The 23,507-nt window shown below is 52.3% G+C and overlaps 1 protein-coding gene across 1 annotated transcript in view; it reads right to left on the bottom strand.

Annotated features, from left to right (window-relative positions):
- The window catches only part of FRMD4B (FERM domain containing 4B), a 290,264-nt gene that overhangs the window by 184,760 nt on the left and 81,997 nt on the right, over positions 1 to 23,507 (bottom strand). The window contains exon 2 of the mRNA XM_036331595.1: positions 16,903 to 17,058. The gene's annotated coding sequence lies outside the window, so the exon portion shown is untranslated. The remainder of the gene's footprint in view (positions 1 to 16,902; positions 17,059 to 23,507) is intronic.

The following is a 23,507-nucleotide window of genomic DNA, read 5'->3' as shown; positions in this document are numbered from 1 at the left end:
GTTCTTTGGAAGCTTGTTTAGACGAAGTTAATGGCCTTTTAGGCTTCCTCCACGTGAATAGGAGTTCACTTTTTGAATAATAAGAATGATATGTCACGGGATGGGGGACATCAGGATTTTAGAGATGCTTAGGGGGGGCGTGGCCAAAAAGGTTGGGAACCACTGGTCTGGAAGCATTTTCCAAAAAGAAGGGAGTAGAGAAATGCGACTGGTACTGGATTAGAGCCAATCACCCGACGAAAACCAACCACACTGGGGTAACAAGCTTGAGGCCAGGAAGACCCCCAGATGGCTTACATGTGAGGTATTTCTAAGCGCCGGGGCACTGCGGGCTAAGGAGGAAGGCGATGGGCAAGGTCTCTGGAGCAGCACTGACTTAATTTAATGCGACCTGACTGAAGTCGGTGGCCAGGAGCAGGGATGAGCTGAGCCATATTTGTCCTCCTAAGTGGCTTAGTCCCCCAAAGCCCTCTCCAAGTGCTTTAGGACACTCTGAAACCAGCTGTGCCTGTTCGATGCCAGGGCATGCTGGGAGCAGGAGGAGATGCACTCGTTTGCCTTGAGGATTTGTTCTCTGTTTCTGTTTCTGAAACAGAACAGTTGCGTCTGTTAACTGGTGAACTGCGAGATGAGGATGCAACAGGCACTGGCGTTTTTTACCCCCAGGTGGGGTGCCGTTTCCCATACACGCTACTAGACAGGCTCAGAGAGGACGAAGAATTAAAATAACCAACTTCAGATATTTGCATGGAAATACATAAAATGCAAGCATTATATTTACATGATAAGGTACAACTACCATAAACATCAGGTTCTGTTCAAGCTGGAGAAGGATTTTCAAAAACCCACGATCACTGAAATGCTCTTCTGGGGGAAGGAGAGCATCCAGATTAATTTAACTTCCGCCCACAACAGCAAACACATATGGAGACGGCCCCCTTCAACTATTCCACCCAAGTAAACGCCATGCAACTGTAGCAACCAGAAACTGAATTCACCTGTTTCATCTCATAGAGTCCATGGATTTTATATTCTTTTTCGGAATATGGATTTGCTTTTCTTTCTAAAAACTCACACCATGTTTGTTGTTGTTTCCCATAATCTCCTAGAGCACCTCCCAGTACCCTGGGGAGGAGAGAGCGTTACCCAGAGTAAGAGCACAGAGCCACTCACTAGAATCCACACATCAGAAAAGCTCCCGCTGAGCAAAGGGAAGTTCCCCATCAGTACAGGATGGGACCTAGGAGGCCATGGGTAGCCATCTTCCGGAGGCTCACAGACACCCGCAGAGCACGGGCTACACTGCAGCAAATGTCCCATTTCTCACGTCCGTCCAACCGCTGTGGTCAGGGGCGATCGCCAGGATCCGTTCTACCCACGATTAGCCTAAGCCACTCACAGTAATCCCAGTGCCCTCCACACCTGCATGTGTAGGAAAGGGCACTCCAGTCCTGGTGATTCAGCCCAAGGGGGAGGGGCTTCTGGGAAACCTGGTTGCCTCGCTGCCAGCCCGAGGAGGAAGCCAGTGCAGATTGGGCTCAAGCAGGACATTCCCCAGAGGGCACCGGGAGCCTGCAGCCCTCCCTGGGCGCCCGAGTCCCTGAGGCCTGTTCCTTGGGAAGCCAGGGAGCTGGTGCCTTCTCCGCTTCTTAGATCGTTAACAATCCCCTCCCATGAGCCTGGAGGTTTGCCAAGGTGGGGTGTATGACCTGTGTCCCGGAGGCTCGCACAACATCCTACACAGAGGAAGGGCCCAATTCATAGATGTACCAATAAATTGAATTATCAAACTTAAGACGTACAACGTGAATGTCCCTATCAGCTCCAGGCCTCCTAGACATCTAATATGCAAATGAGCAACCCAGATGATACAACCCATGGCATGAAGGTAGGGAGGGTGTTAGCTTCAGCAGCGAGGACCACCGCCGAACTCACTGTAATATTAACTCTGTGCATGACAAGCAGCAGCGAAAGGAAGGAGGAGCCCGTGAGATGCATGCGGGGAGGGCTGGCTTTGTTCACAGGGTACAGCACTGAAGCTCTGGACTCTGGTCCTGCCACTCAAGCACAGGATGCCAGGGAGCACAGCACCCGGGCCCCAGGGGACGCCCAGGGACACGCAGGAGCAGCCTGACGTGTGGACTCTCCTGATGACCCCGTGTGTGTCTCCCGTGAAGCCCAGGGGCCAGGGAAGGTCTGCTCACTGTGTGAGCATGAACCGCTCGCCACAGAGGCCTCCGCGGTGTAGCCTGGATGGGCCTCCCTGGCACACAGACACTGGGCACTCCCGAGCAAGGACGCTGTGTCAGCCCTGAGTTGGGGATGCTCCCCACCTGTCATCCCGTCCCAACGTCCCCATTTCGAAGCTGCCCTAGCGGGCGGTTACGTCCACTTAGCAAGTAATTCATTTCATGGTAAATAAACAGATGCCACGGGGCCCAGCGTCCTGCAGGGTCCCGTCCTGGCAAGGCGAAGGGCCCAGCGACAGGGAATTTCAAGCAGAAAGGGAGCCTTCCTCCCCAGTAAGCGGAGAGGCAGCCCCTCCCTGCCACCCCTGCTTGGCCCGGAGACTATCAGGTATCGCTCTATTCAAGTAGCTCACAGGGCTCTGCACAGACAGGAGGAACAGGCTGGACAGGTCTCCATGTGTAGGAACCTTAAATATGCACCTAATGCAGTCGGGCCCGAAAAGAAAAGGCTTACGGACATGGTCAGACTTCACAAGTTTAAATGTAGCCCATTTATTAAATTCAGTACAGCATTCTCTCTCTTCCACACATGAACACACACACACACACACACACACACACACACACACACGTCTCTGCACCTTTTAATTCTACCTAGAATCACAGACAAGTCTATTCCTAGGAATGTTTTCTTCTGAATTCTTTTTTAAAAAGTCAAATAGGAAATCCACTGCAAATACATTTTCCCCCATGAGATTTCTGTACAATAGAACCCTGAACAATTTAAAAAATGTGTAAGCTTTATAATCTAGAAGATCCTTTAAATATCATTTTCTTAATACTAAGGATAAAAATGTGACTGTAGCCCGGCTGGGTGGCTCAGTTGGTTTTCAGTGTGGTCCTGTAAACAAAAAGGTTGCGGGTTCGATCCCTGGTTGGGGCATGTACGGGAGGCAACCGATTGATGTTTCTCTCTCACATCGATGTCTCTCTCTCTCTCCCCCTCTCCTTCTCTCTCTAAACATCAATAAACATCCTTGGGTGAGGATGTTAAAAATGTGATTGTGCATTTAAATCTGTTTATTAGAATTAGAAGTATCAGACAATAACTGCAGCTATTCTATATTGATTTCCTGTTATGAAGTGCCCAGTTAGCATTTAATCCTCAGCATGCCCTGTGAAATAGGTGTTATTATTATTACCTCTATTTTACAGATGGGGAAACTGAGGCATAGAGAGGTTAAGAGAGTGACTGGTTAGATTCAGAGCCTGGAGAGAGGCAGACACTGGGCTGCCCAGAGGCCAAGAATGAAGGCAGAGCAGTGAGGTTAGCACTTGGTATTGGGTGGCGTTGGGCACAAACAAAATAGGTCAAGAAAGACAAAAAGCCAAGTTCATGTGAATGGCTGGGAACAAGGACACCAACAAAGGAGGGTGAGGCACAGGGAAAGGTGATTCTGGGGGTTCAGAACCCCAAACTCCAGGGGGATGGAAAGAAGTGTGAGAGGTCTTATGACACCCGCGAGTCCCCCGGGGCAGACCAGGGCCGCCTTCCTCACAGCTGTGCCCCAGGGGCACCTCCGGGCACTGATGAGCATGCAGAAGAAGGCAGGAACGGGAGGGGCGCGGCGAGGCCAGCAGCCTGAGGAACTGGGGACTGCCAGGCGCACAGAGGCCGTGTGTGCTTTTTATGTTGTTTGCTTGCTTTTTAATTTTTCAATTAAAGTTCACATTCAATATTATTGGTACTAGTTTCAGGTGGACAGCTCAGTGGTTCGACAATCACATACTTCACAAAGTGCTCCTCCTGATACCTCCTGGCACCACACACAGCTACTACATGACTGACTTTCCCTATGCTGCGCCTTCCGTCCCCATGACGATCCTGTGACCGCCAATCTGAACTTCTCAATCCCTTCCCCTTCACACTCAGCCCCATCTCTCCCCTCCGGCAGCCATCAGTCTGTTCTCTGTGTCTGTGAGTCTGTTTCTGTTTTGTTTGTTTATTTATATATATATTCTAGATTCCACATGTAAGTAAAATCACATGGTGTCTTTCTTTCTCTGTCTGACTTATTTCACTTAGCATAACACCCTCTAGGACCATCCATGCCGTCCAAATGGTATGAGATCATTCTTTTTATTGCAAAGTAGTATTCCACGGTGTAAAGTACCACAGCTTTTTGATCCGCTCTTCTACTGAGGGCACTCCAGTTGCTTCCATAGCTTGGCGACTGTAAGTAGCGCTGCGATGAACATGGGGTGCGTACATTCTTTCAAATGGCTGGTGGTTTCTTTGGACGTATTCCCAGAAGTGGAACTGCTGGATCAAAGGCAGCTCCAGCTTTCATTTCTTGAGGAGAGGCTGTGTCTTTGTCAAAGCTCTTTGCTTGCAAATGGCAGAAACACGATTCTAATGTCAACAACACGGACTGTATTAGTGTCTAGGAGCAGCATGGGGCCCGGCAGGGGCAGAGAGGGGCCTGAGGACACCAGGCTTCCCTCGCATGGCACTCATCTCCTGGGGCGTGCTCTCTCACAGCTGTGCTCTCACAGGGCAGAGCCACACCAAACGTGCCCTCGGTGCCTGTCCCGACAGCCTGCTCGTCAGAGAACAGAGCCCTCAGCCCGCCAGCTCAGCATGTTAACTCGTGGCCGGGAGCGCTCAGCAACCATGTCAGCACGTGGCCAGGGCGAGGGGCTGATGTGTGCTGGTCGGCCGGGTCCGCAGCAGGAGCCACCCCAGGGCCCAGAGGGTGGGACCGTGATGGGCAGCCCAGTCGAACAGCCTGAAGGACTCAGGCTGGTCAGGCACAATGCCGGGCCCGTTTAGCCGTGTAGCCAGGGCCCAGCAGGAGGCGAGCGGCCGAGAGCACCCGCGGCTGCTTTCCGGAGCCTGGACGGCGGGAGGCTGGTTTCCTTTCCAGCACCAGGCACTGGATTAGTTGCTGCCCCGGCTACAGGGCTTCCACTCCTGGCCGTGTGGGGAGACAGTGAGGGCCAGGGGAGGAGAGTCAGGGGTCCTGGAGGATGTCTGGAGCTCAGTGACCTAAGGGGCTGACAGTAACACACCAGGCTTCATGGCCACGTGCTCTTGGCTGTGACGACGCAGCTCCGCCAGAGAGTGGGAGGGCAGGCAGAGACAACAGTCATGACGGCGTGGCTGAGTGAGTGCCCATAAGACCCGATTACCCCAACGGGCCCACGCCTGCTGACCCCCATCAAGCTTACAAGGCAAACCGGAAAAGTGCCCCTTGAGGGGGCGAACCTGCATTTCTGGGGGAAGAGTCAGTTATGCAAACAGGGCGCCCCCTGCAGGCAAAGACCACAGCCCTCCCAGCGGGGGGCCAGGGCCCCGCACCCACAGGCACCGCTCGCTGAGTCCCGCCTCTGGACACGCTCTCGAGGTCCTTGCTGAAAAGTAAACAACCCCCAGCTTCGGGGACCATCCGAGCCAACAGACAGCAGGGCAGTGATGGCGGGCGGCACAGGACAAGGGCGTTTTGAATGGAAAATGCAGAAAGTGGGGAAAGGGAATCGGAAAGGAGTCGGGGCTGCTGCCCTGGCTGGAAGGTGGGCCGCGTGGGCCGGTGGACAGGACCAGCTGGCCTGGCGAAGTCCCAGCCAGCACCTGGACACACGGCGTGGGCGTGGCAGAGGCCAGGCCGCCCTGGAGCAGGGATGGCGATGAAGCCTGGAGAGCTGCTTCCAAGTCCCCCCCCCGCCCCCCCCCCCCCCCTCCAGGACCAAGGCTCAGAGTGCGGCCATGCTGACCGAGGCGGGAGGGTAGCTCAGGTCTGCGGCGGGACTAGCAACCTGGGGAAAACTCCAGCGCCGCCCCTCCTGTGGCCCCGGAGAAACACTGCGACTCTCCGAGGCCCTGGTTTGTCGTCTGTCAGGCAGAGAGAAAGCCACCTCCTTCCTTAGCTGGGATGGGGCGGTGCCACCAGCAGCCATCCTCCTCCTCAGTGTGAAGATCTCTAGTTTAAACATCACCCACCCCTACTCAGCCACGTGCGGACCCAGCCCCCACTCCAGGGGAATGCACGGCATGAACAGGGAGCACGCGAGCGAACCAGGGACGTCCGTCGCTGCAGCCTCAGGATACTGCTGGATTCTGGGTAAACTTACCTCTCTGCACACAGAAGGCACCGGCATGAGGACTACACTGAGTGCTGCTGTAAAGGAAGAAGACGTGACAAAAAGCCACATGCGGGAGCACAGACAGAGACTGGAGAGCTGTGTCAGCCCCTGATTGAACCGCACCTGAGATGAGACTCTGACCTTCTCAGCCACAGAGCCGCTAAACACCCTATTGCTTCAGCCAGTTACCCGGGGCTTCCATTGCTCACATGGGGTCTCCTACCTCAGGCCCCTCAGACCCCAGCAATGCCAACAACAGCGCCACCCTTTCCTCAGATGGATCAGATTTCCTGACAACAAACGCCATTCCTCTTGGGGAGCAGACGCAGGATCACACTGACCCAGGCAATCATGAGGGTCATACTGGCCCAGGCCATCACGAAGACCAGGTACAGCACAGGCCCTGGAGCTGACCAGCGGACGGCGTGAGGCCCTGAACCCGCTCCTGGCACCTGTGCCCCGCTGTCTCCCTCATCTCGGTTCTCCACCCTCACTGTTGAGGTCACTCTTCTTCCCAATGGAGCCACAGGGCCACTAGCAGGTCCACGCTCAAGTGCAGCTAGTTGAGCAGGCCCTGTGAAGAGGAATTCTCTCCCCCAATAATCCCAGCAAGAGGCCTTCTGTGGCCTTCACAGGCTCGGCCTGGCCAGACCCGAGTCCCAGGTCCCCCGGGGACAGCACATGAGGCTGGGGGAGCGGCCGCACCTCAGCCCGAGGGCAGTGGGGGACTGGATGTTGGCAGGCCAGGACCACGGTGCCTGTTCCCAGCACACACCTGGCAGCAGTACCCGGTGCCACCCACACGTGGGAAGGGGAGGAAAGAGGCCCTTTAAGTCAAGAATGAAGTGGTGAGTGGGGTTTCCATGCAGGGCACACAGAGCAGAGCCGCAGGTGCAGATGCAGGAAGAGAGGTTGGGGTTAAAGTGGGCCAAGGAGCTTGTCCTGCAGGAGCTCCTGAACAGGGGAAGCCCAGGGAAGGCTTCAGAAGGGGTGAGGGCCCACGGGTGCCAGGGGCATGGCCAAGCGAACCTGCCCCCTCTCCACCTGAGAAGCCTCACGGATGCCTGCTTTCTCCCTTCCGCCCATGGCCAGGTGCCTTCCTCGCCCACAGCCCTCGGGAGCAGGCACTTCAACACTCGAGGAAACTCCGGCTCAGGAGGTTCAGGAATTGTCCCTGAGGTCGCTGACCTGACATCTGGTAGACGAAGGACTCAAATCCAGGTGAGTACGTCCCAGGTCTAAGCTTCCTCTTTCTGAACTAGCCTCACCTGAACAGGAAAAGACCATGAACAAATGCCGAATAAAGCTGTTCTCGCACTGAGAGACCCTGTCAAAGCCCTCTCGGTGCGTGTGGGTGAGTGTTGTGGCCCCAGGTTTCCCTGACCGGACTCTGGAGAAAGTCAAGGCCTTTGGGAAAAGACAGGCGGGCCGGCAGGGCCAAGGAGCTGCAGGAGCAGACACGGGGATAAGCAGGGGCCAGGGGTTTCCCAATGCAGGGACCTGAGGACATGGCAATGCCAGAGTCACCAGTGCAGAGGGAGGGGGAGGGAATGGCAGGGACAGTGGGCCGCTCTCCCTCCCCGCCCTCACTGCCCACTGGAGCTCTCTCCGAATCAGCCAGGGGGGAGTGGACCTCACCCGCCAGGGTCCAACCTGCCAGGGGCCTGGAAACAGGGAGGAAGCATTTGTGAGCGCAGCCCAGACACACCAGGGGCCACCTGGACCTCGCCTCTCCCCCACCCCACCCCACCCCACCCCACCCCGAGGCTCCAGTCAGGGCCCAGAGGAGAGAGCATGGGCAGGAGGGCCTGTGACCTTGGGTTACGTCAGGATTTCAGGTTCCCACACTCCTGGTTTTGGGCTCTCCAGATACACAGGCTGTGTCCCGGTCTATGACCTAGAAAGCCGTGTTCAGGAAACGCTTTACTCATGTGCTGCCCACGGATGGGCTCCCGCCTGTGAAACGCCAGCCCTGGCACCCCTGCCGGCCTCGGGGCTGCCGAACATTCGGCCACACTGTGAGTGCTCAGCACAGGCTGTGGCTGCCCGAGTGGCACTGAATGTCAATCATAACACAACCGAGGCCCGAGTGTCCTGCGTGAGGCACAGGGTTGGTTCTACAGCAGACCTAGCCCTGCATTATGCCTTGGAGGTGGTGGTGGTGGGGGGGGGGGGGGGGGCGGTTCATTGGCAGCGTCGCATGAAGCGCACCGGGTTTGTCCTGGGGAAATACACCCTGTGAGGTCTTCCAGCAGGGAAGTTCTTTGGAAACGGAAAAGGATGCTGGCTGCTGATACACGGAGAGCTGAGATTCAGGCAGAGCCAAAAGCTAAAAAACAAAAAAGTGTTTCAAATGCATTTAGAAGAATATTAACAAGTATGTCGATGTATCACACCACACTGGCTGTCCATATCGCAAAACAGTTTCTACTCCCGACTGCTTTGAAGTGATAGTACACTAGATCTTGTTACTGATTGCATTCATAAATAAGCACTGTTGTTATTATCGCACAGATATTAGTATCACAAATGTCTTAATAACCGTATTTAAATATGATTCAGTCTAACTTCAACTTAACTTTTTTTCCTGAGAAGATATGCAACTTCCGGAAGGCTCCCCTGCGCTAGAGCTCGGTGCTCAGAGAAACCATACTTTGGCAAAGCGAATCGCGCATCACTTATTTCCCCATCAGCCCAGCCTACATTTGCCAAAGTGCAGGACACCGAGGCGAGGAGCTATGTCGGCAGGTCCTTCTCTTAAAGCTGCCCCCCCAGCTGAGCTGCACCCCTAAACCCGAGCTGGGTCTGCGAGGACGGCTGTGCGACAGCGCCACCTGCCGGCCTCCGGGATCCGCCCGGACCGCGAGGACTCTGCTCCCCGCGCCTCTCCCCTGCCAGGGACTGACCAGACCTGGCGCCCTGGGGACCAGCCAGCAGGGAGCGCGAGGCTGGGGCCCAGCCGCGTCCAGACAACGCCAGCCACCACGCAGCCATGGCAGGAGCGGACAGCGAGTCTGAGGGTGTGGAGTCCTTGGTGGCTGGGGCTGTGGTATTAATTGAAGATATTGCTTGTACTTTGGTCTGTCACCTCTGAGTCAACTTTTAGTTTATTAATGTAATGAACAAATACATAGAAAAAGAAGGATGGGAATAGGTAATTGTCATAAGGAATACATATGGCCAATAAATATAAGAAAAAATTCTTGACTTCATTGATAATAAAAAATATTAAACAAGTATACAGTCTTCTTATCAAATTGTCAGATGCTGAGTTGTTTTTATGTCAGACGAGTTGATGTAAGACATATATTGACTACCTTAAATTCCAACAATTCATAGTTGAAAGAAAAACAACTTTTTTGAAATGAAGGATGAATTTAAAATGTACTTAGATGAAAACTAATTTCTGAAGCTAATTTCAGGAGGCAAGGCCAAAGAATGAAGTAAGATTCTAAATCACAAATTAGGTAGCAGCAAAATAACATCACATTCTGTTGCTATTCCCGTGACGTTTTGGTCATAGGACGTGGAGTACGTCGGCCTGTACCTCTGTGTGCGGCGGGCCTCCGCCTTTGCCTCCCTTTCCCCACCCCCTTGTCTGTCACTGCGACGGGTGCCAGGCCGACGGACAGGGGAGACCCTTCTGCTTCAGAAGATGCCCTGGGCCTTCAGTTCTGCACAGCGGTGGCTTCGGTAGTTAGTCTCTCGCTGACAGCGTGTCCATAGTGCTCCTGCCTTCACTCCGACCGTCCGACCGTCCGACCGTCCGCCTCCTCTCCCCGATGAAGCCCTCGGCGCCTTTTCATTTCTGCGGCGCTGGGCGGGAGGACATTGAAGAACGGGCCTCAAGTGCCTGCCCCCGGGCGTGGATGGACTTGGGCGGAACAGGGGACAGAGCCGAGCAGCGGTACAGTGAACCTGCTCATCATGTAGATCACCCCTCCCCGGGCGGAGGAACCCCCCGCCCCCCCCCCCCCCCCAGCAGAGCCCCCCGCCCCCTCCCGAGCAGAGCGGCTCAGGGAGCAGCTTTCTCTTCACTCAGCACAGCGCCCAGGCCGCTCGCGAAGGCAGCCTCCAGGCCGCTGAACACTGATGCGGCCTCTGCCGGCGGCCTCCTGGCCTCCCCTCCGTGGGCGCGCGTGGCCTTGTCGGTCCCACTTGCACACAGCTTCGGCGGAAACAGGAGTACTTAACACAGGAGGAGCCCGGCGGGGGCGCGGCGGGTGGAGCGTGACCCCAAACACCAAAAGGTCTCGGGTCTGAGCCCAGTCGGGGTGCATATGAGGCAACCAATCAATGTTTCTCTCTCCCTCCCTCCCCACTCCCTCTATCCCTCCTTCCCTCCCGTCCTCTTTCTCTAAAATCAATAAACATATCCTTGGGTGAGGATTTTTAAAAAGGAGCCATGTTATTAGTATCATTTCAGTGCCAGGCGAACCCAACGCCTGGCTCGCGCCGACCTCACAGGGACGCACAGCGGGCATTGCTGTCCCCTTATGTTCAGAGTCTGGGGGTTACGGAGCGGCGCTGCAAACGAAGGAAGTGGAGGGGCAGAGTGCAACCCGTCTAACTCCAGAGTCACACTGAATAACCATACTCCACGGCCCTGACAGTCAATTAACTGTTAAGTTTATATATTAATATAAATGAAATATAATTAACCTAAACACTATGCTAATTATTTTAATAAACTGTCAGCATTAAAGGAAAAACACACCTGCTGGAAGGAAGTTCCGCAGCCGTCCACACAGCGCCTGCTCAGACCGCCCCAGCCTCGGCTGAATCGGGGCGGGCACGGGCTGAGCCTGGGCGCCTCGCAAAGGCAACTCCAGGACGCGCTTATTCACCCGGCTCGGCCCGGCCGCAGGGGGCAACGCCGCCACTACTGAACCAGGGACGGGCCACGTCGGAGCCGCAGCCCACATGGGACAGAACGACAGCCTCCTTCCAACGAGGGCAGCACCTGCTCGGTGTGGCATAGGGGAGGCGAGATTGAGGGCTAAAAGGGAGACCTTCATTACTGCAGATCTAAATCACTTTTTAATGTGGAGAGAGAGAGAGAGAGAGAGAGAGAGAGAGAGAGAGAGAGAGTTTTGGGTACAGGATTAGGAGAGTCACCACAGAAGGCTGCAGAGGTGGTGGGCTGCACATCCAGGCCTGGGTGAGAGAATTTCCAGTGGCATTAGCCACAGTCGCTGGGAATGCTGCCTGGGGCCAGGGTCCGGAAGGCCGGCCATGCTGGCTCTGCGTCCCACACAGAAGTGTGCTGCATGGTTGGTGTCTGCCCTGGCACAGGAGGCGACCTTCAGGGGAGGGCCATACCTGCTCCTCGCCACGGGGCACCTCGGGCTGCCAACCAGGCCTGAGAGGAAAGGCCACAGTGCAGACCCGGCACGTTTAAATCAGGGGTTTTGAGCCATGGAAGCACAAGGGACTGGATTTACCGACAGCTGTGATCAGATGAGCCCATAGGTCTGCTCGTGGGAGTCGAGATGACGGGGAGGCTATGTGTCTGGGGAACCAGTATTGCAGACTGGCCCAGGGTGGGGGGCGTGGCAGATTGGCTAATTCTTAGGCTCAGCCTTGTATTTTGGAAATGTGACTATTTGTAGGGCTTCTTATTTTTATTATTTATTTCCTTCATCCATCGAAAGTTTTTTACCAAAGTCTGCTTGAAAATGCCAGCCTCACACACTGTGTGCTGAAGGAAAATAAACTTTCAATAGTTCAGTCAGAACATAAAAGTGTGTGGGGGCTGCCCCCTGGTGGCAGGCTTGGAAAATCCGTAGAACAAGGTAAGATTCTCAGGTGTGTGCAGGAAGCACTAACCCCTGGTGAGTTCAAAAGGACTCTGTGGTAAACAACCCCAGGAACAAAGGCATATTACATACCCTTAGGCACTATTTCATGTGTTACACATGGCACAGCACCTCCCGATGCTTGGTGATGGTGAGCATTTAACATTTTTATGGTTTTCAAGCCGACATCCGACATCCCTAGGAAGAGCACTTATTTGGATGCCAGCACTCATTTGACATTTAGATTCTTCTGAATTCATATGCATCTTTGATGATTGTAAAGTAACTCCTTGCTTTGAAGGAGATAAAAGGGCACATATCTTTTGTGTTTGCATACAATGTTTAAGAGCTAACTTTAACATCACAAAGTACTTTTATTGAATATTTTTACAAAATGCAGACATTAAATTTGATATAAAAAAGCAATTTAAAAATAAGAAAATATTTAAAATAATAGTCATAATTTGGGGCGGCTCAGAGCCAGAAGAGAGTCTATTTGTTATAATCAAACTCCGGCAGGAAGTCCAGGTGCCAGCAGAGCCACTCCAGCTCCTCAGCGATCAGTGCCCAGATGCCAGTCAGACGCCATGAGCCTGTTTCATACCCATACTCAGACTCTGGTAAGTGCTTGGGGAGCTGTTTAAACTACTTGTTTCATTTTTAGTTTATTTATTATTATATTTTCCCTGAAATGTACTTTAACCACACTGTTTTATCCAAGGTCTAGAAACTACACATTTCCCAGGGACTTAAAAAAAATTGTTCTAGCACTAAAAAACACGAGAAAGTACTTGCTTCTAAATATGAGAAGAAAACTACCCAATCTCAGGTGATGAATATTTAATTTAATACCTATAAAGTTTAACATATTGTCAACTTCATTAGTTGGTAAGTCCTTGTAGTCATTAAATTGCATTGTTTTAAAATAATTTTTATGTTAGATTTTTTTATTTGGCATGAATTATCAAGGATGCATGATGCTATATAATAAAAGCATAGTATGCAAATCGACCAAACCACAGAATGACTGGTCGCTACGATGCGCACTGACCACCAGGGGGCAGAACTCAACACAGGAGCTGCCCCCTGGTGGTCAGTGCACTTGCACAGGAGGAGCACTGCTCAGCTAGAAGCAGGGCTATGTCTGGCGAGCACAGCAGGTGGTGGCGGGAGCCTCTCCTGCCTCTGCTGCAGGCGGGCGGGCGGTAAGGAGTGAGAGGTCTGAGAGCCCCCGACTGCGAGAGGGATGTCTGACTGCTGGCCATCCCCCTAGGGGTCCTGGACTGAAGAGGGCACAGGCCGGGCTGAGGGACCCTCCCCCCCAACAGTGCACAAATCTTGCGCACTGGGCCTCTAGTAGGCAATAATAAACTAAATGAGTTTATTGCAACAAACAATTTTAAAAGCAAAAATTTAGGGTCTTTCTTTAAGAATATAGAAAGAGTAAGAAATAATTTTAACGAGGGAAACGTACATTTTAATATGCTTGATACCATGTGAGTGGGTGTCTAAATGTACAAATTCCTATGCCTGACAAAATCTTTAAATGCCCCTCACTGCAATAATTCAAATGAAAACAAATTAAACATCAAAAACTTCTGCTCTTCCAAAGATACTGTTAAGGAAAAGAAAAAACAAGCTAGAGACTGGGAGAAAATATTTGCAAAGCGTACACCCGATAAAGGACTTGTACCCAGAATAAAGAATGCTCAAACCGCAGTAAGAAAACAAACAACACCCCAAAGTGTGCAAAAGATCGAATCAGACAGTTCACTGAGAAGACATACAGATGGCAAGGAGGGACAGGAAAAGATGCGCAGCACTGCAACCACAACGAATCCCTCCACGTCCCACTGGGATGGGCAGAAAGGAAAAGGCTGATGGAGCCAAGGATCGCCAAGAGCGTGGGGAAGCGGGAGCTCTCACTCGGAGCAGGTGGGGATGGAACTGGTGCGACCGCTTTAGAAAACAGTGTGCAGCTTCGTTCAAGTTCAGCACGCAGCTAGCATGTGACCCAGCCATCCCTCCCCGAGGAAGGAAGGCGAGGTCCACACACACCTGGGCACGACTGTCTGCAGTCGCCTTCTCATAACAGTGAAAAGCTGGGAACAACTCCCCATTCCTTCCTCAGCCCCGCTCCTGGTCATGCGTAATCCTGTCGGCCTGATGGCGACGAGATGAGATGCTTGTCTCCAGCAGGTGTGAGGGAGGCTGTGCAGGTGTGAAGTGAGAGCGGGGGGGCGGGGGGGCAGGGGTGACGTTTGAGGGTATCAGGTCCTGCAGCCCAGGCGGAGAACAGGCTCCAGGAAAACTGGCCCACGGGGCTTCCGACTGGTACTATGATGGGGCTGATACCTAGTAGAGACGCACACAGAATGACAGTCCCTCCACCCTGGTTGGCAGCTGGTCGCTGCCTGGAGCCCATGCCTGCATCTCATCCCCCCGTCCCCATGGTCCAGCATCTGAGGGGGACACACTGCCCAACAGCGTGGCTGACGCCTGTTCAAATTGATCCTTGTTTGTACTGACCAGCTGTTAATATTCAGAATATTGCTCCTGGCTTCAGGAGTCTAAGTTGTTTTTTGTTTAAATATATTTTTATTGATTTCAGAGAGGAAGAGGGAGAAAAAGAAACACCAATGATGAGAGAGAATCATTGATCAGCTACCTCCTCCATGCCACCTACTGGGAATTGAACCCACAACCCGAGCATGTACCCTGACGGGAATCAAACCTCGACCTCCTGGTTCATAGGTCAACAGTCAACCACTGAGCCACACTGGCTGGGCAGGATTCTAAGTTTTTGAGTGACCTCTTCTTCTTGCTCTATTTCTGAACCTCTAGGGGGCACTGTGAAGGGATTGCCTACCTCAGTTACGATGTCTGTGCCCCTGAGGGCAGGTGCCTGTGTGTCTCTATGATGCCTGTGCCCCTGAGGGCAGGTGCCTGTGTGTCTCTATGATTGATGCCTGTGCTCCTGAGGGCAGGTGCCTGTGTGTCTCTATGATTGATGCCTGTGCTCCTGAGGGCACGTGCCTGTCTGTTTCATTCGTTCTTTCACTCCCATAGTGTTTCCCAGGACGTCATATACAACAGTTGCTGGACCAGGATCCCAGAGTATCCCTGTGAAAAGGCAAACACCAGCCCGGCCTCAGGAAACTTTCAGAACCGTCGGAAGCAGGTGAAAAGAACTGAAGAGCCAGTAAGAAGTAGCTCCCAGGAGTAAAGCCTGCCATGAAGGAAGAGGCTCTGGGACGGGCTCCTGAGTGGCTAACCTCGGCCCTCAGGCGCTCTGTCCTCCCTGACACTCGCCTTGAATAACCAAGCTGTCAGCCTGACGCAGGTGAAAAATTCCAAATACTGCCTGCTGCGGACACACCGGCTGTTCCAGGCACGTTGACGAGAATGCTGGCAGAGGCGATATTGTGGGTGATAACCTCACAGAGGCCCTTTCTGACAGGGAGCCAGAGGAAGCCCAGCCTGAGGTTCAGGCCATGGCAGAGGTTGAGGTGCAAGGCAGAGAGAGCGCCCAGGCTGCACTGGGTCGTGTGCATGAAGCTGCAAGAGGGAAGGGCTGGGGTGGGGGGTGCGGAGGGTCTGGAAGGAGGAGAGAGTGAGCAGGGGGATGAGTGAGGCTAGAGAGCATGGCCAGGGCCAGGGCTCACAGATAACAGTCAGGTGATCAGATTTTCACCTGCCGTCCTCAATAGGTTCTTGGAAACTGACTTTACAGGAAATGGTGGTAAAGAAACCAGTTTCCCGCAGGCGAATTGATAAAAGCAAGAGTTTAGTTCCTATGGAATATTTTTGGACACAGAAATATCACCAAACTTCTAAATAAAGACCCAAACACTTCTAATACTACACACTGAAGTAAGTGTGAGCTACGCCTACATTTCAGAAAGACGACTAAAAGCAAGAGAATTCTTTTCCAATCCACTTTTTCCGGGTCAGAATCATGGGTGGCCGGACCCTGTCCCAGCAGCTCAGGGCACCAGGCGGGACCCCATGGACAGGACGCCCCTTCAGTGCAGCCCTCACTCACCCACACTCACTCAGACTGGGACAAGGAGACACCCCAGCTAACGCCGTGTGCACAGCTCTAGGGCGTGGGAGGAACTGGAGTCCCCACAGAAAACACACGCAGATGTGGGGAGAGCGTGCACGCTCCACACAGCCCTGCCAGGACTCGACTTTGTTTCTTACCAAGGTTATAATGAAACGGTGTTGAATGAAAGGACATTATTCAAGGATCTGCTGTAATTTAAGAAGATCCTACATTCCTTAAGTCTAAATTCCCCAGTGCTTCTCAAAGTACCTAAATCAGTAAGAGTTTGAACAAAACCCAGAGCCAAGCAACCATTGGCTTTGCTCAATTGTCCACTGGACTTGAGCTGGTCAAGTGTTCAACTACGAATCAAAAGAAAATAATGTACAAACGTGTATATAAAACATTGGAAATATAGGAAGCGAGTCCATGCACAGGATAGTTAGTACATTGTTTTGTTCATTTGTTTGTTTTGCTCCTTGGGAAGAAAAGTCCTTTATAAAATATAAGTCTGTATTATTCAACTTTGGGGCATTTAGCTTTTATTCGAGAGGAGGGACTAAGTGTATTTCCTAATTTTCTTCCTCATTGCTAGTAACACAAACACTTTGACGGTAGACCCTACCCCACTTGACAAGTCAATGCACACTGACACTTACACATGACAAGCCCCTTTCCCCTTCTGATGCATCCAAGTTCAGTGTTTCCAGAGACGTCCACTTACCTTGGACTTGTTAGTGTTCTCGTGCCTTCCTCTGCTTTCACAGTAATAATCTTCAGATTTTGTTTGCCATGGCTGGTGTCATCTTTTCCTTTCACACATCCTTTCTCCTGGATTGCTCATCCATGCCTGTGACACAGGGGACAGAGCGCCTTCATTCTGTGCACACAGAGGAGAGAAGGAGGAAGCTCAGGTCAGCGACACTTCTGATTTATTCTATGTTCCCCTGGCTGCCTACAGTTTAATCACAGTTTTAGGACTTCACCTAATTAGAGGAAATTTAGGATAGAGCTACCGCAGGATGCAGGCGAAATGGAGGCTAATTTCCTTAAAAACTAAAGACCTGATACCACCTTGGCTTCTCACATATGCATTTCATCGAACACACGGCGTTCGACTTCTCTCTGCAGGAGGAGACTCTGAAGCCTAAAAGTTATCTACGGTCAGTAAAACCAGGGCCGGCAAAGTGGGAGAAATAATGAAACATCCGGTCAGAATCCCATTTCAGAATGACTCAAACCAGGGTCGCACTCCCGAATCCCATTCTGAAAGATGTCAGTCGCAGAGGGAATGAAAGGCAGGCTATGAATACTGATGAAATTGAGTGTGCTGCGCCCTAAGGAACTCATTTATATGTATTTGTGATTCTCCCTACAAAGGCAGTGGAAACGGCTTTCCCCCAGGAGTCTTCTAAGTCTGGAAGAGCATTTACTTCCCCTTTGTCAACTGTGTGTCAGCACTGGGTGAGAGGAGGCAGGAGTGTGCACCTGCTCCCACTGGACAAAAGGGAGCAGAGCAGGTGTGTGCACCTGCTCCCACTGGACAAGAAGGGGCAGAACAGGTGTATGCACCTGATCCCTTTGGACAAGAAGGGGCAGAACAGGTGTGTGCACCTGCTCCCTTTGGACAAGAAGGGGCAGAACAGGTGTGTGCACCTGCTCCCATTGGACAAGAAGGGCAGAACAGGTGTGTGCACCTGCTCCCTTGGACAAGAAGGGGCAGAACAGGTGTGTGCACCTGCTCCCTTTGGACAAGAAGGGGCAGAACAGGTGTGTGCACCTGCTCCCTTGGACAAGAAGGGGCAGAACAGGTGTGTGCACCTGCTCCCTTTGGACAAGAAGGGGCAGAACAGGTGTGTGCACTTGCTCCCTTTGGACAAGAAGGGGCAGAACAGGTGTGTGCACCTGCTCCCTTTGGACAAGAAGGGGCAGAACAGGTGTGTGCACCTGCTCCCTTTGGACAAGAAGGGGCAGAACAGGTGTGTGCACCTGCTCCCTTTGGACAAGAAGGGGCAGAACAGGTGTGTGCACTGCTCCCTTTGGACAAGAAGGGGCAGAACGGTGTGTGCACCTGCTCCCTTTGGACAAGAAGGGGCAGAACAGGTGTGTGCACCTGCTCCCTTGGACAAGAAGGGGCAGAACAGGTGTGTGCACCTGCTCCCTTTGGACAAGAAGGGGCAGAACAGGTGTGTGCACCTGCTCCCTTTGGACAAGAAGGGGCAGAACAGGTGTGTGCACCTGCTCCCTTTGGACAAGAAGGGGCAGAACAGGTGTGTGCACTTGCTCCCATTGGACAAGAAGGGGCAGAACAGGTGTGTGCACCTGCTCCCACTGGACAAGAAGGGGCAGAACAGGTGTGTGCACCTGCTCCCGCTGGACAAGAAGGGGCAGAACAGGTGTGTGCACCTGCTCCCATTGGACAAAAGGGAGCAGAACAGGTGTGTGCACCTGCTCCCATTGGACAAGAAGGGGCAGAACAGGTGTGTGCACCTGCTCCCATTGGACAAGAAGGGGCAGAACAGGTGTGTGCAGTGCTCCCATTGAAAGGGTAGAACAGGTGTGCACCTGCTCCATTGGACAAGAAGGGGCAGAACAGGTGTGTGCAGTTGCTCCCATTGGACAAGAAGGGGTAGAACAGGTGTGTGCACCTGCTCCCATTGGACAAGAAGGGGCAGAACAGGTGTGTGCACCTGCTCCCATTGGACAAGAAGGGGCAGAACAGGTGTGTGCACCTTGCTCCCATTGGACAAGAAGGGGCAGAACAGGTGTGTGCACCTGCTCCCATTGGACAAGAAGGGGCAGAACAGGTGTGTGCACCTGCTCCCATTGGACAAGAAGGGGCAGAACAGGTGTGTGCACCTGCTCCCATTGGACAAGAAGGGGCAGAACAGGTGTGTGCACTTGCTCCCATTGGACAAGAAGGGGTAGAACAGGTGTGTGCACCTGCTCCCATTGGACAAGAAGGGGCAGAACAGGTGTGTGCACCTGCTCCCACTGGACAAGAAGGGGCAGAGCAGCAGACATGTGTGCACCTGCTCCCTGCCCCATCCCATTTGGCCCTTAGCTCTCCCTAGATGAGGCTGTGGACATGAGGCGAAAGATGGTGGAGGAGACACAAAGAACTCAGGACGACTGGGGCACAGCCCGTTGCCCGCTCTCTCCTTACTGGTGCCACAGGACAAGCCCATTTTAAACAGAAACAAGTGTTCAACGAGCTCAGCTACAGTGAGAGCTGGTGCAGGTAAGGGGTTTTACTGTCAGGTCGAAGGCAATATTTTTCAGTATCCTTTTAGGAGGAAAGTAACTCTTAAAGCTACTAAGAGGCTAATTTTACATTAGGTGTTTTAAATTAAACATTAAAATGTTAACAAAATTAAATTTAACTACTGAAATCTAACGTTAATGAAGTGTAGTCATGGGGTGGGCAATGGTTGGGTAGGTAGTGCTAAATCAAAATGAAGACCTCTCACACCCAGTCATGCCTTTTATTCCCACGACTTGTAGATAAAGCGCTGGGCTTAGAAGGAATATAGTGAAGGCATGTTGTAGTCCAAGCCTCCGCTTTACAGGTAAGATAAAGACAGAGGGGGGGGGGAGAGAGAGAGAGAGAGAGAGAGAGAGAGAGAGAGAGAGAGAAAGAGAGAGAGAGAGAGAGAGAGAGAGAGAGAGAGAGGAGAGAAAGTGACTCACCGAAGGTTGCACAGAAAATATGGTCCCTGCAATAACTCAGCAGGTTTTCTGCTTCTTTGACCCACCTCTCCACAACTGCCGTCTGGTTCCTGGAGGGGTTAAGCCTTGTACGACACACCGCGTCCACATCACGTGTAAACAACTAGCTAAGTCCTTTGCTTCCTTAGCTGTGTTAACCAACACTGCACAGCTGATGTCAGCTGAGACCACGTAGGAGAAACACAAGCAAACATAGCTCCTGGCTGCCCAGGAAAGCTACCAGGCACTGGGCGCCCAGCCTGAGCCAGTGTCCGAGCACAGCACTACAGAGCCGCTGGCGCTCCTGCAAACCCAAAGCATGTAGGTATCGTCACATCCCGAAGATGAGGAAACTGAGTCAGGGAAAGACGATGCCTTATGGAAGGTTACACACAGCTAGTGAGTTATCCGATTCCACCACCCGTGCACACTGACTCCCTGCGGTGAGGAGCAGCCAACAACACAGGGAGTGTGAGTCTCTTTGAAAACCCAGAGCCCAGGACCAGAAACAGAACGGAGAGTACTTGGGAGGAGACTAAAGAAAGGAAGAGAGCATTATGGGAACATGTTCTACAATGATTCTGATATGTCTCAAGATCTCTGAAAATGCTAAATATGCAAATGCCATTAGAGCAGATCATATAACTTCACCCATAAAATGCTGGGGAAGATCCTTGTGATATTAGGTGCCTGAGGATGAGCAACGAGCTCAAGGTCTCAGAGTTAGGGTGGATGAGTTACGATCACCCACTGTATCAGTTTGGTCGGCTGCCATATAACTTACCACAGACTCAGTGGCTTAAAAGACTGATTTTCTCACAGTCTGGAGGCTGGGAGTTTAAGATAAGGTGCTGGTGGGTTCATTTCCCTTGAGCCTCTCTCCTGGGCTTGGAGATGGCCGCCCTCCTGCTGCCCCTTCACAGAGTTTTTTCTCTGAGCGTGCAGATCCCTGGACTCTTTTTGTGTCCAAATGTGCTCTTCTGATCCGGACACCAGTCAGCTTGGACCAGGGCCCACACTGAGAACCTCCTTTCAACTTCATCACCTTTTCAAAGACCCTATCTCTTTACTGTCACATCTGAGGTACTGGAGGTTAGGACTTCAACATAGGAACGCTGGGAGAACATAATTCCGCCCAGAACACCCACAACGTAACTGGTTTTGGTGCCACAGGAAATCCCAGCGCATGCCACCACCTTCAGTGCCCCAGGAAGGTGGAAGCCCTTACTGCCCGAATTCAGGAAACCAGGACTCTATGACAGGGTTTAGGTTTTTTTTTAAAAAAAAGGAGGGAAGGGCCATAATTAAATAAACTTCTTCACAATAGTGTAAACCAGGGGTCAGTAAACTGCCTGTAAGTCAAATACAGCCTGCTGCTTGTTTTTGTAAGTAACGTCTTATTGGTACAGGGCGAGCGTCCATTCATTTATGGAATGTCTATGATTGGTATGGAGCTGCAACTGCACAGTTGATTGTTGTGACAGAGACACAGGCTCAAAAGTATTTATTATCAAGCCCTTCGCAGAGATAGTTTTCCAACTTCTGATTTAAACTGTCAATCAGGGTTCTTTTATTGTAGGATTTCTTAGGGTCTTGAAAATATACATTTTCAAACTTCAAGGGGAAGACATATAGTAAACTTGCATCTTATATAGGAAGGAGTTTCTAAAGTCAGCTCAAACGGAAACTGTGTGTGGTCAGAATTAACACTGATACCCCCTAGGGCCGTGGTCGGCAAACTGCGGCTCATGAGCCACATGCGGCTCTTTGGCCCCTTGAGTGTGGCTCTTCCACAAAATACCACGTGCAGGTGCGCACATACAGTGCGATTGAAACTTCGTGGCCCATGCACAGAAGTCAGTATTTTGTGGAAGAGCCACACTCAAGGGGCCAAAGAGCTGCATGTGGCTTGCGAGCCGCAGTTTGCCGACCACTGCCCTAGGGAAAGTGCCCGGTGCAGCCCACCACCCCAGCATCATCCACGGCCAGTTTTCCCTCCACAGTTACAACGTAACGTTTTCCTTGAGCAATTCTATGAAACAACTGGCCTTATGAGCCACGTGCATAAAAAGACGCGTATGTTAAAATAACAGAATCACTCTGGACATGGTAAGATGCTTGAAGAAATTGAGATAAAGCAGGGAATGGGAGACTCAGGGAAGCATCACACACTCACTTCTTGAATTCACTGAAGTTAAATTTGCTCTTGAGAACATGGTGGCCAGTAGGACCAGGATGAGGGTGAGAATGTGAGTGAGGGGGTGAGTGTGGATGTGCATGCGTGCATGTGTATCTGCATGTGTGTGGGTGGGTGTGTCAGATCGTGCACCGGAGTCTCAGGGGCAGGGGGTGTGGGCTCTCCTGACCCGGGCGCCGCAGCTACTCCCCACACAGCTCCAGCTTGGAGACCCACCATCTTGAAAGTCTTACAAGGTCCTAGGGAGAGACTGCAGGAGAGGCAGCAGCTAGGTGCCCGGCCTCACCACCACCTGGACTCGTGCTGCTGGGCCCAAACTCACGTGCACCCTGGCCTAGATCCTGCATGGGCCCAGGACACATCCCAGACCCCATGAACCCTCCGAGGACACCGCCCTCCAAGGGCACCTGGCCCAGACACACATGACTGCCACTGACACAGCAGGACTCTTGCCCCTGCTGTGGACTCACCCACCACCACCGCCACTGAGCTGCCACCACTGCCCCAGAGCCCAGCTGCTCGACTCCATGCCAGGCTCAGGGCAGGACCTGCACTGAAGGCTGGGAGGTGGGTAGTCTCCCCTGCCCTGGACCTACTAGAACCCAGGACCTGAGGCGACTGAAGAGGCTGCGGATCTGTGGGAACTCCTGCTGGTGAGCAGAAAATCGACTGGGCAGTAGGACCAGGGAAGAGGATCAGCTCTGCCCACCTGAACACAGGGGAGGTGCCCTCTTTCTTGGCAAAACAGCTGCTTCTAATCCAACCAGCAGTGACTGAGGTAAGGGAAACAGCCCAGGGCAAGAAATCTGTGTCCCTGCAGGTGACAGAGAGGAGGTGCCAATAAGCCAGGCAGGGCTGAGGCATTGGGAGGAGAGGAAGTGCCCAGCCTCCCCTCCTACAAGCTACTTACAACACTAGTCTGATCAAACCATCCCAGCCAAGACCAGGATACCCCTGCAGAGCCCAGCTCTGTGGGGGAAAGGAGAACAGCTCAGAACAGAAATTCAAGGTGTGAGACTCAAAGCAGGCCCTGCCCGATGGAATACTAGGGGCTTCAACTATCGGGCATTAGTCAGGCTGCCCAGGGCCAGAAAGGGATAATGACTCACACTGACCTGCACCAGAGAAGCTCCAGGGAGGCCCAGGATAGACACGTAAAGGGACCAGCACATCAGAGCAAAATCCAACAAGCTTCACAAATACCAGACCCAAAGGCTATATCCTAACATGTTCACTGTTGCTATATTTTAAATTCATTATTATTATTTCATTTATTTTCTGTTTCCTTTTCTTTTTCATTTCCATACTAGTTCTTTTAGCTTCCTTCTTATTCCCATATTGCCATTTTTCTCCCTCTTTTTCTTTCTCCATCTTTCTTTATATTACCGCTAAGTCTTTGGTGTCATGTCTTTTAGTATTCTTTT

Source organism: Myotis myotis, unplaced genomic scaffold (genome assembly GCF_014108235.1).
Source record: "Myotis myotis isolate mMyoMyo1 unplaced genomic scaffold, mMyoMyo1.p scaffold_m19_p_13, whole genome shotgun sequence".
Lineage (NCBI taxonomy): Eukaryota > Metazoa > Chordata > Mammalia > Chiroptera > Vespertilionidae > Myotis > Myotis myotis.
Note: the sequence above shows the minus strand (reverse complement) of the source record. Positions and strands in the feature narration are given on the sequence as shown.